The sequence below is a fragment of the Zea mays genome, chromosome 10, assembly GCF_902167145.1.
Source record: "Zea mays cultivar B73 chromosome 10, Zm-B73-REFERENCE-NAM-5.0, whole genome shotgun sequence".
Classification (NCBI taxonomy): domain Eukaryota; kingdom Viridiplantae; phylum Streptophyta; class Magnoliopsida; order Poales; family Poaceae; genus Zea; species Zea mays.
The window spans coordinates 34,199,746-34,215,814 of record NC_050105.1 but is presented as its reverse complement, the minus strand read 5'-3'; positions in this window follow the sequence as shown (position 1 = coordinate 34,215,814).

The following is a 16,069-nucleotide window of genomic DNA, read 5'->3' as shown; positions in this document are numbered from 1 at the left end:
ACGACATCCGGGTGGACTGGGCCGCCGTGGCACACCCCATGATGAATGGGCAGGTAGAACGTGCCAACGGCATGATTCTGCAAGGACTCAAGCCGAGGATCTACAACGACCTCCACAAGTTCGGCAGGCGATGGATGAAGGAACTCCCCTTGGTGGTCTGGAGCCTGAGGACGACGCCAAGTCGAGCCACGGGTTTCACGCCGTTCTTTCTAGTCTATGGAGCCGAGGCCATCTTGCCCACAGACTTAGAATACGGTTCCCCAAGGACGAGGGCCTACGACGACCGACGCAACCAGACCAACCGAGAAGACTCACTGGACCAGCTGGAAGAGGCTCGGGACGTGGCCTTACTACACTCGGCGCGGTATCAGCAGTCCCTGCGACGCTACCACGCCCGAGGGGTTCGGTCCCGAGACCTCTAGGTGGGCGACTTGGTGCTTCGACTACGACGAGACGCCCGAGGGCGGCACAAGCTCACGCCTCCCTGGGAAGGGTCGTTCGTCATCGCCAAGGTTTTGAAGCCCGGGACGTACAAGCTGGCCAACAGTCAAGGCGAGGTCTACAGCAACGCTTGGAACATCCGACAGCTACGTCGCTTCTACCCTTAAGATGTTTTCAAGCCGTTCATATACCTCGTTTACATATGAAGTCTAACCATCAAGGAAGGGTCAGCCTTGCCTCGGCAAAGCCCGACCCTCCCTCGGGGGCTAGAAGGGGGGAACCCCCTCCGCGTCAAAATTTTCCTCGGAAAAAGTCTTTCTGCCAGAATATCTTTCATGCTTTTCGACTACTTCGGTAGTGGGATCATGAAAACGGCGGAGTACACGTAAGCAGGCAAGGCCGACCGAGCCGAGGGACTCCTACGCCTCCGGGATACGGATACCTCACTCATCACCTTCTGCGAGAAGTAACTCGCGTTCGGATGAGCGATCCTGCTGACCGAACAAGCCTTAACGCTCAAAAGACTTTCTGCCGAAACGGTTTTTCGGGTTTTCTCGGCTACGTCGATAATAGAATCCCGCGGACGAGCAAGAGTACACGTAAGCGGCAAGGCCGACCGAGTTGAGGGATTCCTACGCCTCCTGGATACGGATACCTCACTCATCACCTTCCGTGAGAAGTAACTCTAGCTCGGATAAACGATTCTGCTACCGACGAGCAAGCCCTGACACTCGAAACAAGAGGAAAAGAAACGCAACTTTACAACGCGACGACAGTATGTTTGGGCCTCGGCGGCTGCAAAAAACATAGCATACTACAGGCGAACCGATCCTGCAGGCTCAGACGTCGATAGAGGGGGAGCAGCAGCACCCTCGGCGTCAACTCCACCTTCGGCGAAGTCCGACCGAGCCTCGGACGGCAACACGGGCGAAGGATCTCCGCTCCGAAAGACGACGTCAGCACCACGCCCAGGCCATCGCCGCCAGGGTCTCCTCCAGGAACCCGGCCCGAGCAGACGGCTCGGCCGACCGCCCCGAAGCCTCAGCCAGCTGTCCCCCGAGGACACCAGCCTGGCTCGTGGCCTCGACAACTCGACTCCGGCGTTGGTCCCGCCAGTGGACGACCCGGCCAAGCCCCGGCCGACGAAGCTTCCTTTTTCGAGCCAACTCCGCCTCTGTCCATGCTGACACCGCTGCCCTCGGCCCCGGCTCACCGCAGAGCGGCCGAGGGTTTCTTCGACTAAGCAAGTGAAGCCTCGGGCGGCAAGGCCGACCGAGCCGAGGGATTCCTACGCCTCCGGGATACGGATACCTCACTCGTCACCTTCCGCACAGAGCAACTCACATTTGGTCAAGCGGTTCGGCTAGCCGACAGGCGAGTTCTAGTGCTCAAAATGAGGAAAGGACACGGTATTACACCCAAAAATACCTACATGTTCAGGCCCCAACAGCCACAATGAACAAACACCGGCACTCAAGGTGCCATTACAAATGGAACTCCGGTTCCACTCCCGCAGGTACGAACAACCCCCCACATTGGAGGGCCTGCGGGGCGACAAAACCCCTGGTGGCTCGCCGACGCCCACTCCGGCAGTAGCGACAACGACCTCCGCTCCGAGTGGCCAAACAGCAGCAGCGATGACCTTAGGGCAGACGCTGCTGCGACGAGCTCCTCGCCCACGTCCCCACTCGAGGGGCGAGGACAAGCTATCAAAGCCAAAGAGCCGGAGGCCCGGAGCGCGGATGGTGGCGGCGATCTCGTCGGCAACGAGGACTTCTTCAGCCGCCACCACCTCAACGTCAACGACGGCAGCCATCTGCCCACCCGCAGATCCCCACTCGGATCCTCTCGGACAGGGGACCACTGACCTCCGCGCAAGAGGCGTCGTACCGGAGCAAAGGCAGGATAGCCCAAGAACACGAACGCCGCCCTAGCAGCGCACGACGTCTTGGGTGGCCCTTCGTAGCGCGTGGCACGGCGACCGCTCGTACGGCGGGAGGGGGCACCGGGAGCCGAGCTAGAGCCAGCTGAGCCAGCGAGCCCAACGCGCTGAAGCTGACGACGCTCGCGGCCGACCAGCTCCGCGTTGTTGGAGTCCGCCCCTTCCGCTAGGCCAGTGAGCACCCTCTCCCCTGAATGCTGAAGGAGAGGGTGACCCACGAACCCGTGCGGAAGGTAGAGCTCCGGCTCAGCCCGCCCTCCGCCCCAGCAAGGATAATGAAGATCCTTGAAGCTGAGGGCGGGGCAGAGGCCACAGCTCGGCTCGCTTCTCCCCACCATAGAACTGGTGGTCACCGTCTTGGGTGACCACCGGCGAGGGGATGCAGCCGGGCTGCCTGATGAAAATCCTTGAAGCCGAGCGATGGCTGAAAGGTACCAACTTCCGCGAAGTTGCGTTCCTCCAACGACAGCAAGACAAAGCGACGTGAGTGCTCCCCATTCAGGGGCTCGGGAGGTGGAAGGACGCGATGCATGAAGGGAGTGCGAAGACATGGTTGCCATCCAAGGGAGCCACCCTCCTTTTAAAGGCGACTCTCCCCACTTGCGTCCTCAGCCGTCGTGGACTGAGTCTTCTCCAACACGGTCCAAGGTCCTCCCCCTACGACACGGGGGCTGGGTCCCACGCGTCATGCAAGATGGCCTAGGACAGAAGAAGCCAAACCGCCGCGCGCGGAGCGCGTAACTGCCCAGCGGTTACAAGCATTCCTCCACTTTCGCCCGGACCAACGGTTGAAAAGTCGGACCGCCATGCAGGCGGCATGACACTGCACCAAGGGGACGCACCCTTTCGACTTCGACACATCCAGCTTGGAGGTCCAGGCCCACACGTCATGTAACCGGCGCGCCGGTTACTACGTGCAAGAAACTGCACCGCCACTCGCGCCAGTACCACGCCTTCTCGACTGCGGAACCGGTGCCGCGACTCGAGGCGACCCTGCGCATGACCCGACAGTGTCAACCGAGCACATCAGTCACGGGTCAGTCAGCCGCGGGAGAAGGCGCGACGGTCGATACGGCCAGAAATGGGCCGGCAGTAATGGCGGTGGCAGGCGGGCGGAAGCAGCAGTCAAGTCGTCAGCAAGCTCACGCCCCCTCCTGGGATAGCGAGAGAACCCTCTCCCATGGCGTGAAGACGACGCGCCCGTGTTCCGTTCCTCGAACGGCTCGCGCACGCACAACGGCTGCCTCGTGAACCACTCGTCCCATCGCATTAACTCTACGGCGGGACAGGCGGCACCTTTGGCAGGCAAAGCAGGCGACGCTTCACCTCTGCCATAATGACCGCGTCAAAAAAAGGTGCGCCACGTCATTCAATTTCGTATCCTTTTCCACTTCCTCTTTCTCTCTCTTGCCATAGGGACCGGGAAAGGGGATACTCCGAAAGGGATCCTTCTCCGCAAAGGAAGCGGGCCCCGAGCCCCCCTACTGATCAAAGGTTCGAAGGCTGGCCCCTCGGAAGGGTTCAACAGCCGCCTCAGAGCACTCGGGCTCCGCGCCCACTACTGGTCAGAGGTTCAAAGGCTGGACCCTCGGAAGGGTTCAACGGCCGCCTCAGGCCACTCGGGCTCCGCGCCCACTACTGATCAGGGGTTCGTAGGCTGGCCCCCGAAGGGTTCGACAGCCGCCTTAGAGCACGCAGAGCGAGGGATGACCCTGGGTACGTTCGATACATAACTAAGGCTCGGGCTACGCTACCGAGGTACCCTAGGACATTTCCGAGACCGACGAGAATGATTTTGTAACGGAATCCCACCAAAGGGAGGCATCGAGCCCTCGGACCCCGTCAAAAGGGGACCGAGTCCGGCGAATCACCCGCAGGTACTTTTGGAGCGCGCCTCCGGGCCACTAGCCGACCCCTAACGAATGGGGCACGGGCGTCCACTCGGATCACCCGCTAGCAACTCACTGGAGACACCATGTTCGGCGCCCTCCGAGGGCAAAATGGCGCTTTCCCCCCTCCTCCTTGCGGAAAGGCGACGCAGGGGCGTATGAAAAAAGCCGAGTCTGTCCTTGACCGTCCTCTTGCTCTGTGCGGAGGCTCGGGGGCTGCTCTCGCAAACCTGGCTCCGGCCAAATCGTTGACAGAGTCAAAATACCAGCCCGAGAACTTGGGACCTGACTAAGCACCCGGGCAACGACCTGTTCACATGAGGGAACAACCAAACCGGCTGAGCCATCACGAAAGTCACTAAGACCTCGAAGGAGTCAAAACACTCCTCCGAGGCCTCGGGGGCTACACCCGGCGGGTGCGCTCGCGTGCACCCACTGGAACGAAATGCAACCGAGAAAGGTCGGTCCCCTTGCAAAAAAGTGCGACAAAAGCCTCCAAGCGAGTGCCAACACTCCCTTTGAGGCTCGGGGGCTACTGTCGGGGACCATAATTAGGGGTACCCCCAAGACTCCTAATCTCAGCCGGTAAACCCCATCAGCACAAAGTTGCGAAGGCCTGATGGGCACGATTCAGGCCAAGGCTCCGCTCAAGGGAAACGATCCCGCCTCGCCCGAGCCCGACCTCGGTCAAAGACAGCCGACCCTGGAAGATTCACGCCTCGCCCAAGGGTCCCCTCAAGCAACGGACGCACCATCGACTCGCCCGAGGCTCAGCTCGGGTAGGCTTCGTGGAGAAGCAACCTTGGCCAAATCGCCACACCAACTGACCATATCACAGGAGCGTTTAATGCAAGGACCGCCTGACATCTTATCCTGACGCACGCTCCAGTCGACAAGGCCGAAGTAACCGCAGTCACTTCGCCGCTCCACTGACCGACCTGACAGGAATACAGCGCCGCCTGCCCTGCTCCGACTGTCGTGCCACTCGCCAGAGTGAGGTCGACAGCGGCTAAGTCCAGCCTCGGGCGACATAGGAAGCTCCGCCTCGCTCGACCCCAGGGTTCGGCCCCCCGTCTTGGCCTCGGAAGATGGACTTCATCTCGCCCGACCCCAGGGCTCGAACTCAACCACGACTCGGAAGACGATGGACTCCGCCTCGCCCGACCCCAGGGCTCGGACTCAACCACGGCTCCGGAAGACGATGGACTCCGCCTCGCCCGACCCCAGGGCTCGGACTCAGCCTCGGCCCCGGAAGAATCGCCACCTCGCCCAAACTCGGGCTCGGACCGACCACGTCGCCAGGGGGGGCCATCATTACCCTACCCTGAGCTAACTCAGGCTGCAGGGAACAAGACCGGCGTCCCATCTGGCTCGCCCCAGTAAACAAGTAACGATGGCACCCCGCATGCTCCATGACGACGGCAGCTCCCAGCCCTTTACGTCAGCAAGGAGACGTCAGCAAGGATCCGACAGCCCCGACAGATGTACTTCCGCATGGCTCCGGCACTCCTCCAACGGCCACGACATCGCATGAACAGGGCAGCAACACCTCTCCGACAGCCACGACGACATGTACATAGGGCACCAGCTCCTCTCTGCTAGACACGTTAGCACATTGCTACACCCCCCATTGTACACCTGGGCCCTCTCCTTACATCTATAAAAGGAAGGTCCAGGGCTCTCGTACGGAAGGTTGGCCGCGCGGGAGAACGGGCCGACGCATAAGGCTCTCGCTCTCTCTCCCCCACGCGAACGCTTGTAACCCCCTACTGCAAGCGCATCCATCCGCCCTGGGCGCAGGACAACACGAAGGCCGCGGTTTCCCCTTAGTGTTCTCCCCCATTTGTGTCGCGTCTCGCACCGACCCATCTGGCTGGGACACGCAGCGACAATTTACTCATCGGTCCAGGGACCCCCCCCCCCCCCCCCCGGGGTTGAAACACCGACATCATTAAACTTGATATATGTTGATTAATATACATCATATGAGGAAACATACTCTAAATAATCAATTCAACTTTAATCTAGATTATACTTGTTTTGAAACCCTATTATAGTTAAATTATAATGGTAGACATGTTAAACTTATTTAGTAAAATAGATCTATTATACATAGGATACATGAATATCTAATTATAAAAGTATGTGATATAACAAAATAAGGTTCGCTACTGTGTAGACAATTTTATTACAAAGCCAATACAAGTAGAACAAGTCAAATCGGAATTAAAACGAAGAAGTTATGAATTTCCGAAGTTCGTATGTGCTTGCCACAAAATTAATTGAGTAATCAATTCTAGTATGAGTTTCATGTTAAAACAGTGCTACCAAGTAATAGACAACATTAATACAAAATTATAGGAAATGGAATGGACTAAAAAGGATTTAAAATGAATTTTCTATGAATTAAATAAGTTCTAGGAATTGTTGTCATATCAAAAATTCATTTTCTAATTCATTTATCCAATTTAAATGATCTCCGGGTTGGGTGTTAAATTCTGGAAATGCAGGGGCTAATTCATAGTTTTCCCAAGACTCAGTCTACACCCTCCCTTGGATGGTGGGTTAATTCGAGAAAAGTGCAGGGTCTCTTTAGCAAAATCCATCAGCCAAATGGGTATGGACAGATCTGCGCTGCAGGATATGAAGTGAATGGTCCAGATTAAATTATGCAATCCTATGAATCGGTACGCACTACTGACCGCCAGATCTAGATCTGAGGGTCAGTAGGATGTCCACGTACACATTTGATCCCGGACGCACGCCACCAATCCAAGGGCTCCGATTTTATTTGGCGCACAGGTATACTCCATTTCGATCTAAACCACCCACAGGCGATCGGACGGCCAAGGGGCCTCCTTCTTCCCACGGACCCGAGCTGGGCGACGGCGCCATGCCCCCATGCGGCCAAGCTCGCCAGAGTGTAGGCGACACGAGGCCCTGGAGCACTAAATCAAGTCTGGCTGGGTGCTACGCTTAATGAAGGCGAAAGCGAGTTCAGTGGAAAAATTCTTACCGAGGTTTGGTGCACGAGTGATGTTGGCCGCCCATGGTGATGCGTAGTCCCGCGGCGGCGGTAGACTCTGGCGAGAAATTACTCCACCCCCAGACGCCCCCGAACTACGGCAAGGCACCCATGACTTGCGGTACTCCCAGAGGAGACGCTCCCTAGCTCTCCGCGACCCGAACACCGGTGAATCGTGCATTGGCTGTTGGCGGCAATTCTCGGTTTCGCCCTAATGATGTATCCTCGGTGCTCACAGGACAGATGCGATGGTCGCGGGTTCACCTTTAGGCTTGTGGATGGCCGAGGGGGTAGAGTCACAAGGGCCTCCAATTTATACCCCGTGACGAAGTCCGATTGAGGATGATGATGGCGGAATTTTCGGGCAGAATGTGCCTACCTATGCGCATCATGAAATCGGAACGGAAGCGTGGGATCCGAAGGGGATAAATCCGACAGGTGGGTCCCACCGTGAAGCCATCGCGCATGCTCTCGGTCGAGAAGCGGTGAGGCTGACTAGGGGGACCCGCGCGTCGGTCAACAAGGGACGCCTGCCGTTTCCAGGGCCCACGTGATGAGGAGAGGTCCCGCGACCCACGTGTCATTGTCCCAGAGAAATAGAGAAGGGCGGGGTTGTGTTGGGCTGTGGTGATGCGGCAATCTGGGCCGAGACTGATAGATTAGGCCCAAGCGCAGGTAGGTTTCTCTCTTTTTCTTTTGTAATTCCCCTTTCCTTTTCTTTTCCTTTCTTATTTTCAAATTCATAATTTAAATTCACATTCAAATTTAAATTTAGTGGTGGATTTATCTTCACATTAATTGCCCAACTTAAACATGGCATGGTGAATTTATTTATTTTTTATATTTAGTTTGTGATAAGTAATGCTTCTTTTTCTCCAATTCTAGAATTTCAATTTAAGTCCTAAATTCCAATTCAACTCCTATTTTGAACTTCAAAATTCCCAGTGAATAAACTCTACTGTTTACAATAGTATTATTTATTATTTTTCCTTGCCATCTATTTATGGGAGGAAGAAATGGTTTCATAAACATTCCATTTCTCATTTACTATTTATGTTTTTATTTAGAATTGGAGGTCAAGTTTATGTTCTCCATAAAATGCTTCACCAAAATTATCATCAAGAGATCAAACTTACCTTATCTATTTATTAGTTACTTATTTACTTTAAGAAGATAATCCCTAATATATAATCTTTATTAAAAGGTATCTTAACTTAAGTTTCTTGTTTAAGAGTATCTTTGAATTTATTACTAAAAGGGATATCTTAATAATATTTTTAAGAGGGTCTTATCTATTTAAATTTTATAGAAAGATTTTTCCCAAATACCCACAGTGGGATATTAGGGTGTTACAAATCTTACCCCCTTAACAGAAATCTCGTCCTCGAGATTTGTAAGAAAAGGGTGTATAACCATATTGTCTCTGAACATATGCACAAACAAAAATCTCAGCATGATGCATAATTTATTAGCAACACATGGGATCAATTAGACCTTATTATTCCTCCTACAATAGTATCACACCGACTACTAACTAAATTAACACTTAGATCTTACAAATAGTAGTATATATATATTAATGTAGCTTGGTGAAGCTGGTGGTGGTGGAGGAGGTAGTAGGCGTTGTTGTTGTTGTCTTTCCAACCGTGCTTGCCTTATTTCTTGACGTATCTCGAGCCGGTCCTGACATTTATCCTGGTGTTCTTGTCTTATCTGATTTTGAATTTCGGTAACCGTGTTTGCCATTTGTTGTATTACCATCATTTGGGCAGCAACCAATTGATCTATTCCAACTGGTGGAGGATCTGTAGGATTCATTTCTGTTTGCTGTTGCTTGATAATCTTCCCTTCCTGGTATTGACCATGAGAGTTAGAAGCATATGGTAGGATAGTTTTGCAATGAAAAGTATTTGGTAAGTAGAATGAATAGGCCAGTAGCTTGTTATGATCTGAAGATTCTTTAGCAGGGCTTAATCTTTGTTTTATGTCTAGATTGGGGTAATTAGTCGTATAAGGTGAATATCCAAAGGTAGGATAACATTTTGTCAAGATGAGATAGTCTACATGATGTAGGTTAAAAGTTTGTTTGATGTTAGGCTGGGATAGATAGATTATACCATTCATCATGACTCTATGGGTTGGGTTAGCTCATGGTTGAGTTGATCTAATGTGCTAAGTTAACACCTGGCTAGAAGGGTCGAAGTACAACTAATCTGTTTAAGCAGACCACATTGGATTACATCACACTAGATTCCATAATCCTATTTAAGAATACCATTTAGTTAAGCATATCAAGCTGACTTTATCTTTATAAAGTTCTAGTATATATTTTTTTATCTAAGTGGAACTTCCAATTAGTATTTTTATACACCCAAAATTTTCATGCCATTAGTAGGTGTAGCATAGAAAATAAGGGTACCTTAGGTTTTAGCTATTAGGCGAGTGTTGACATAGAATGAGTGTACTATGGCATAATCGAGCTTCCTTTGGGATAGGGGAAACTTTTTATTCCGGATGGTGTATCTTGATTCATCTAAAGATCTGTTTCTACTCCTACCCTTCCTTGTCGAAGTTAACCTTCTTCTTGGGTCCAATTCAGGGACCATCGATTGTGGTGTTAGATGCCATTATCTGAGTTGGGATAACAATTGCGGATACATGGGGTAGGTAGGTTAAACAGAATTTTACATTGCTTTTGGGATAAATGTGTTGGGCAACCTATAACATAGGCTAGGTCGTGGTTTCACGGACGAGTTGGTCCAGGACACAAATTTAGGTTTAAAACTCATATATGAATATGGTCTAATCTATGTTACCAGTATTAAATAACTTGTTTAAGTAACTCCCTTTAGCTCAGATCCTATTAGATTAGGTAGGGTCTCTAGATTAGATTGGATATAACTAGATTAGACTAGTTTAAGTTAGATAGATCTACTAGGGTAGGATATATATTATTAGGATATGTCAGAATCTTTTGGGACAGGATGGATTATATGGTGTACGTAGATCGGAATCTCCGTTCAAATTAAAACAGAGGGGTTATGCAACCATCGAGTGGTTGAGGTAGTTGCATAAGGCCGAGTTGGTCTGTCGTTCTTAATTTAGTGCAGAGTGAATTAAGTTAAAACATATTTTATAGGAGTAGAGTCTCATTTATTTCATCAGTATTATTCTTCTTGTTAAGCAACTTACATGAGATTAGCTCCACTTTAACTTTCGTTAGGTTAGATTAATCTATCACATTAGATCAGATCTAGGTATGACTAGTTTCGACTAGATAAGATCCAATTAATTTGGGTTAGATCATGATCATGGTGGGATAAATCAAGTGGTTTTAGTCACGCAAATATAACTTAGATCTGATCAGATTAGATTAGATCAAAATTAAATTGGTGTAATCAGATTAGACTAGATAAGATTTACTTAATTTATTTTGGAATAGATCATGTTTGTTACACTATTATGAGATAAGCAAGGTAGTGGGGATAAGTATGCTTATTAGGACAAGATGAGTCTCTAAGACTAAGATAGAATCTTTTGAGATTAGTTAGATCTATTAGGCTAAGATAAAATCTTTTCGGGATAAGATGGATCTATTAAGATAAGAAAGAATATTTTAACATGAGATGGATCTATTAAGATAAGAGAGAGTCTTTTAAGATAAGATGGATCTATTTAAAATAGGTACACTTTAATGGAGGACAATCTGAGTTGTTTAGTTATCTTATGAATTCTATTTATGTCTATATGTATATGCAGATGTAATTGTGGACCTTACTCCACAACCCATCACACTCAATCAAAGATCCAAATCAAACAAGTATCATAAGAACAAGCACTCAAGCGTATAGTTACCAATAAAAATAGTTTTGTTTTTGTTCCTAAGAGTAGGTCTCCTATTCCTAAAGGTCACTTTAGGCACAGGATTTCAAAGTGTTAAATCCACATTTGTCTTTAGGAAGAAAAGGTAAGAATAATCAGAGTAAAGTGGAAATAGATGAGAAAAGATTAAAAAAAGTTATAAACAATCAGAGTAAGGTAATGTCACACCCGGATTTCGGGGCACCAAGACCCGGGCGCGAACATAATCACCAGGTGTGCTGGGACCAAGTCTCACACATATGATGAATCATGGCACAGGATCGAATGTCACATCTTTACTATATAATAAGAGTTCTATACAAAATAAATAGATAATTACATTATAAGGAGACAACGGTCCAGCAACCCAAAGTTGACTGGGAGACGACGGCCTAGACCTCTCACGAACTCGCCACAGCATCCTCCATGCGCCTCATCCTGCGGTACCTGTTCTTCACCTGTGGGGGGTGTGAGACAGCAAGAGTGAGCTCACATACGTTCATCGCTCAACAAGTTGTGGGGAATAATGTGTATGAACTCGCCAAAGGTGGGAGCTCACGTGAAGTGTAAGGCTTACCAAAGAGGATGGTTAGAGCTGAGCATTGCTTTTAAAGTTGGTCAAAATTTTATTAGCAATTACTAAGTATAAGTAAATACCAACCCAATTAAGTAGTAGAACAAAAGTAACAACATCACCTGCGATGCAATGCATATGACAAATTGAATTTAAGTTCCATAAATTAATCATGTGAGGGTCCGAGCTGCTCATGACCGTGAGCACGGCTAGTATACCAGTTTTACACTCTGCAGAGGTTGCGCTTCTTTACCCACAAGTCATGTTACCCATCTGCCAAGGGATCGCGACTTCCCATACACCTCTACCGAGGAGGCGAGGCAGGGTAACACTACGAGGCCTTTACAAAGTTCCACTAGCTTCAGAAAACCCGCTACAGTTTATAGGAAGCTCCAATGCAGGGTTCTTGCCTGACCGCCATCGCAGCAAAATCAACCAAGGACCTCCCTACACTGACCACTCCCCTACTGCCCTTGCCCCTTTCGGGTAATGTAGTCCTCCACTAGCTTTCCTAATTAATCACCCAAGGGCGTCCATAAACCCTTGTGGTAGCACTGTTTTCCTGGGTGGTCGCTCCATGTTCCAATTAAGATAATGATCTTATCATGAACAATAATAATAAACAGATAATAAAAGTGTGATCATGAATAATGTATCTTCATACCCAAAACCACCTAAAGCACTAGCAAGTACTACCCAAAAAGTTTAGTGGTAAACAAGGTATAAAGATAGACAAACTGGGGTAACCTATTGGGTCCAATCAAAATTAACCTATGCAGATCATTATGATTAATCAGAACATGGCTGGGTAAAAAGAAGTGATCAAGGGCACAACTTGCCTGGGACTTGAGATTCCAGGTACCAACTTGCTCTTCAGATGACACATGTCCTCACTGCTAAACGTAGCAATACAGACAAACATGGTATATACAAAATTAACATCACACCAAACATAAGAATAAACTACGTAATAATAATCTATGCGTCGCTACGAGATCGTAGAAACAAGAACCACTAAATTCGGAGCTATGGTTATTAAGTTAGGAATTTCTAAAGTTATTTAATACCTAGAATAGAGTTATTCATGTGAATAATTTTAAATCAAGTTTCATGGTTAGATAAAGGTACTAGGTAATAAACAATACTTAAACAAAATTAATGCCACTGGAATGAATCAATTTGGAGCTAAATTCATCAAGTTATGAATTTTCTAAGTTTATCATATTTATTGTTATCCTGAAAATCATTTTAGATTTTATTTCCTGAAATTCCCAGACTTTGGATGGCGGCCACTATTTTCCGAAAACTCGGGGGCTAACACGTGAAATCCCCCAGACACAGAGAACTCCGCACAGGATGGCGGGTTGATTCTTATATTTCGCAGGGTCTCTTGTGTAAAACGCCCATGACGAAAGGGTATGGTGGATCCCTGGCCGCAGGATAGGAACTGGACGCTTCAGATTAAAAGCCAGCTACGACGAACCGGTACGCGCCACCTGTCGTTGGATCAAGATCCAACGGTGCCTATTTTAAACACTAAGGATCCGATCATGGCCGTCGGCCCACGATCCAGCGATCCACGCACGCCATAATCGAACCGTTGTCGCCCATCTAATCTCTACCCTCCATCCCGGATCCAATGGTTCACAAGGTTCTCCTTCCCTCCGACCGACACACAAGCGAGGTGCCCCAGCGAATGCGGCGGCGACTCGTCGGAGCCATCCCCCGATGGCACACCAGAGCACCGTTTTTCTGTCCACGAGGCGCAATACGACGAGAGGAGAAGGGCGAACATCATGGGAGTAACTTACTAGAGATAGTAGCCTACAGAGCGCTGGCCACGGTGACTGGCAGAAGTGTGGCGGCGCGATGACGTCGACGAGCAATTCAGTCGGCTCCGACCGCCGAACTCGCCCAGGAGAGACACTATCCCAAGCGGAATACCCCTGCGTGGAACCCGGCACCCACCGGCGGACCGGAGACGCAAAGGAGGAACCCCCCCGGCGTTGAGATGGTAAACCGGAAAACGCCCGCGGCAGCGGTGACTGCGGTCGAGCCGTGTTGAGGATGCGCACGCGGTCGGTATTAAGAGATCCCCACGGAGGGCGCTATATATAGGGGCGAGAGCCACGGCTAGGTACTAACTTCCCAGAGAGAATCGCGGCGAAGACCATGGCGACGCGGAGAAGATCTACAGGGAACGCCCGCGATTCTGTTGGGGAGGAGGCCCTAACAACTCGGCCCAGGCGACGGTGGCACGCGCTGAAAGAGACAGGCGCCAAAAGACTGACCCGGGGTCCCCATATGTCGGTGAGCGCGAGAGATTTTCGGCGGCGAGCTCGCCGCGATCTGTTGCGGTCAGAGGCAAGCTCGGCGCGAGGGGAACAGTTCCAGAATCCGGGTCCCACATCGCAGCGACACCCGCGCAAGCGCCATCCCGTGTCTCCGACTAATGGGCCCATGCAGCAGTGAGGACCAGTAGCTCCATCTTGAGGCGCCGACACGCGGGTCCCACCAGCAGTGACACAAGGAGATGCATTGAGAAGGCTGTGCGGCTGGTCAAGAGAGGCTGACAGCGCGGGGGCCGGTGACAGCGACCAAGCGCAGAGGGTTGGCCGAAGCGCGCGCGCGAGCTGGGCCGCGCGGGTTGGGGGAGTGGGGATGGGCTGAGGGAAACGGATTTGGCCCATGTAGGGTTTTTCTCCTTTTTTCTGTTTTCTTTTCTCTGAATTTCAAATTTGAATCTATATATGTATTTGAATTTCACCCTAGAGCCCAATGTACAAATTCAACTCAAATTTGCAAGAATATTATGTATTTATTTATATATGTTTTTTTATATAATGTTTTCTTTCCTCCCCTCTTTTCTTGATTACCTCTCATTCTCAAATATTCAAGTGAGTCATTAACTCACAAATTTGGATGTAAATTTATTTCTATCCATATATTTTGTTTTATTTTATATAGTGTTTTTCCTTCTCCTTCTCCATATTCTAATTTGCAAACTAGGTCTTAAATCCATATGTGGACATAAATGTATTTCTATTACTTTTCTAAAATAATTCTTGTTTTCCAAAATTCACTTCTCAATTTTCAACACTCAAGTATAATTTGACATTACTGAATTTACTATTTTCTTTCTTCATATATTTATTTTGTTATTATTTTTTTATACGACTTTTGGGCCTTACAGGTAAGTAGGTAATGGTTTTGTCCATTTCTATCTAGGTTTCGTCCTACAGTCAACATTTTTCTGATACCACTTCTGTCACACTCGGTTTTAATGGACAAAGTCGGGTGCATCTCATACATGCGCCAAAGAAGACAACATATATAATAACAGAGTGTATAGAGATAAATGTCACAATATAATCAGAGTATTTATTACATAGCAGAAGTCTTACAAAATAAAAGATAAATAATAAATGAACTAAAGTCCATCCTTGATGCCATAAGGTCGACTGGGAGACGCCACCTAGATCAAATCGAACTCCTCGTTGTGTGGCTCCTCTTGAACCACCTGTTCTTCTCCTATGGGGGTGTGAGACAGCAAGGGTGAGCTCACACATGTTCATCACTCAACAAGTTGTGGGGAATAATGTGCATGAACTCACCAAAGGTGGGAGTTCATGTGATGTGTAAGGCTGATCAACAATAGGGGTTAAAGCTAAGCTTTGCTTTTAATAAGTTGGTCAAAATTTTATTAGCAGTTACTAAATGTAAGTAAATACCAAACCATAATAATAATAGAACAAAATTAATAATAAACCCATGCAATGCATATGATAGATTGAATGTAGTTTCATAATTTAATCATGCGAGAGTCCTAAGCTGCTCTTGACCGTGAGCTCGGCTAGTATACCAGTTTTACACTCTGCAGAGGTTGTACCTTGTACCCACAAGTCATGTTACCCATCTGCCAAGGGGTCATGAATCCCATTGACCTCTACCAAGGAAGCGAGGCAGGGTAACATTACGAGGCATTTACAAAGTTCCACTAGCTTCCGAAAACCCGCTACAGTTTATGGGAAGAGCACTTACAAGAATCCCTCGTCTGACCGCCATCACAGCAAAATCAACCTGAGAACCTCCCTGCATGCAACTCCCCTACTGCCCTTGCCCCTTTCGGGTAAGGTAGTCTTCCACTACCTTTCCTAATTAGTCAACCAAGGGCGTCCCATTCCACCCTTGTGGTGGCACGTGTTTCTCAAATTAAGCTCGATGTTCCAATTAAAGATAATAATGATCTTGACATGAATATAAATAACATAACATAATAATTGAAACATGGATATAATGAAATATTAACCCAAAACCATATAAAGCAATAGCATAAC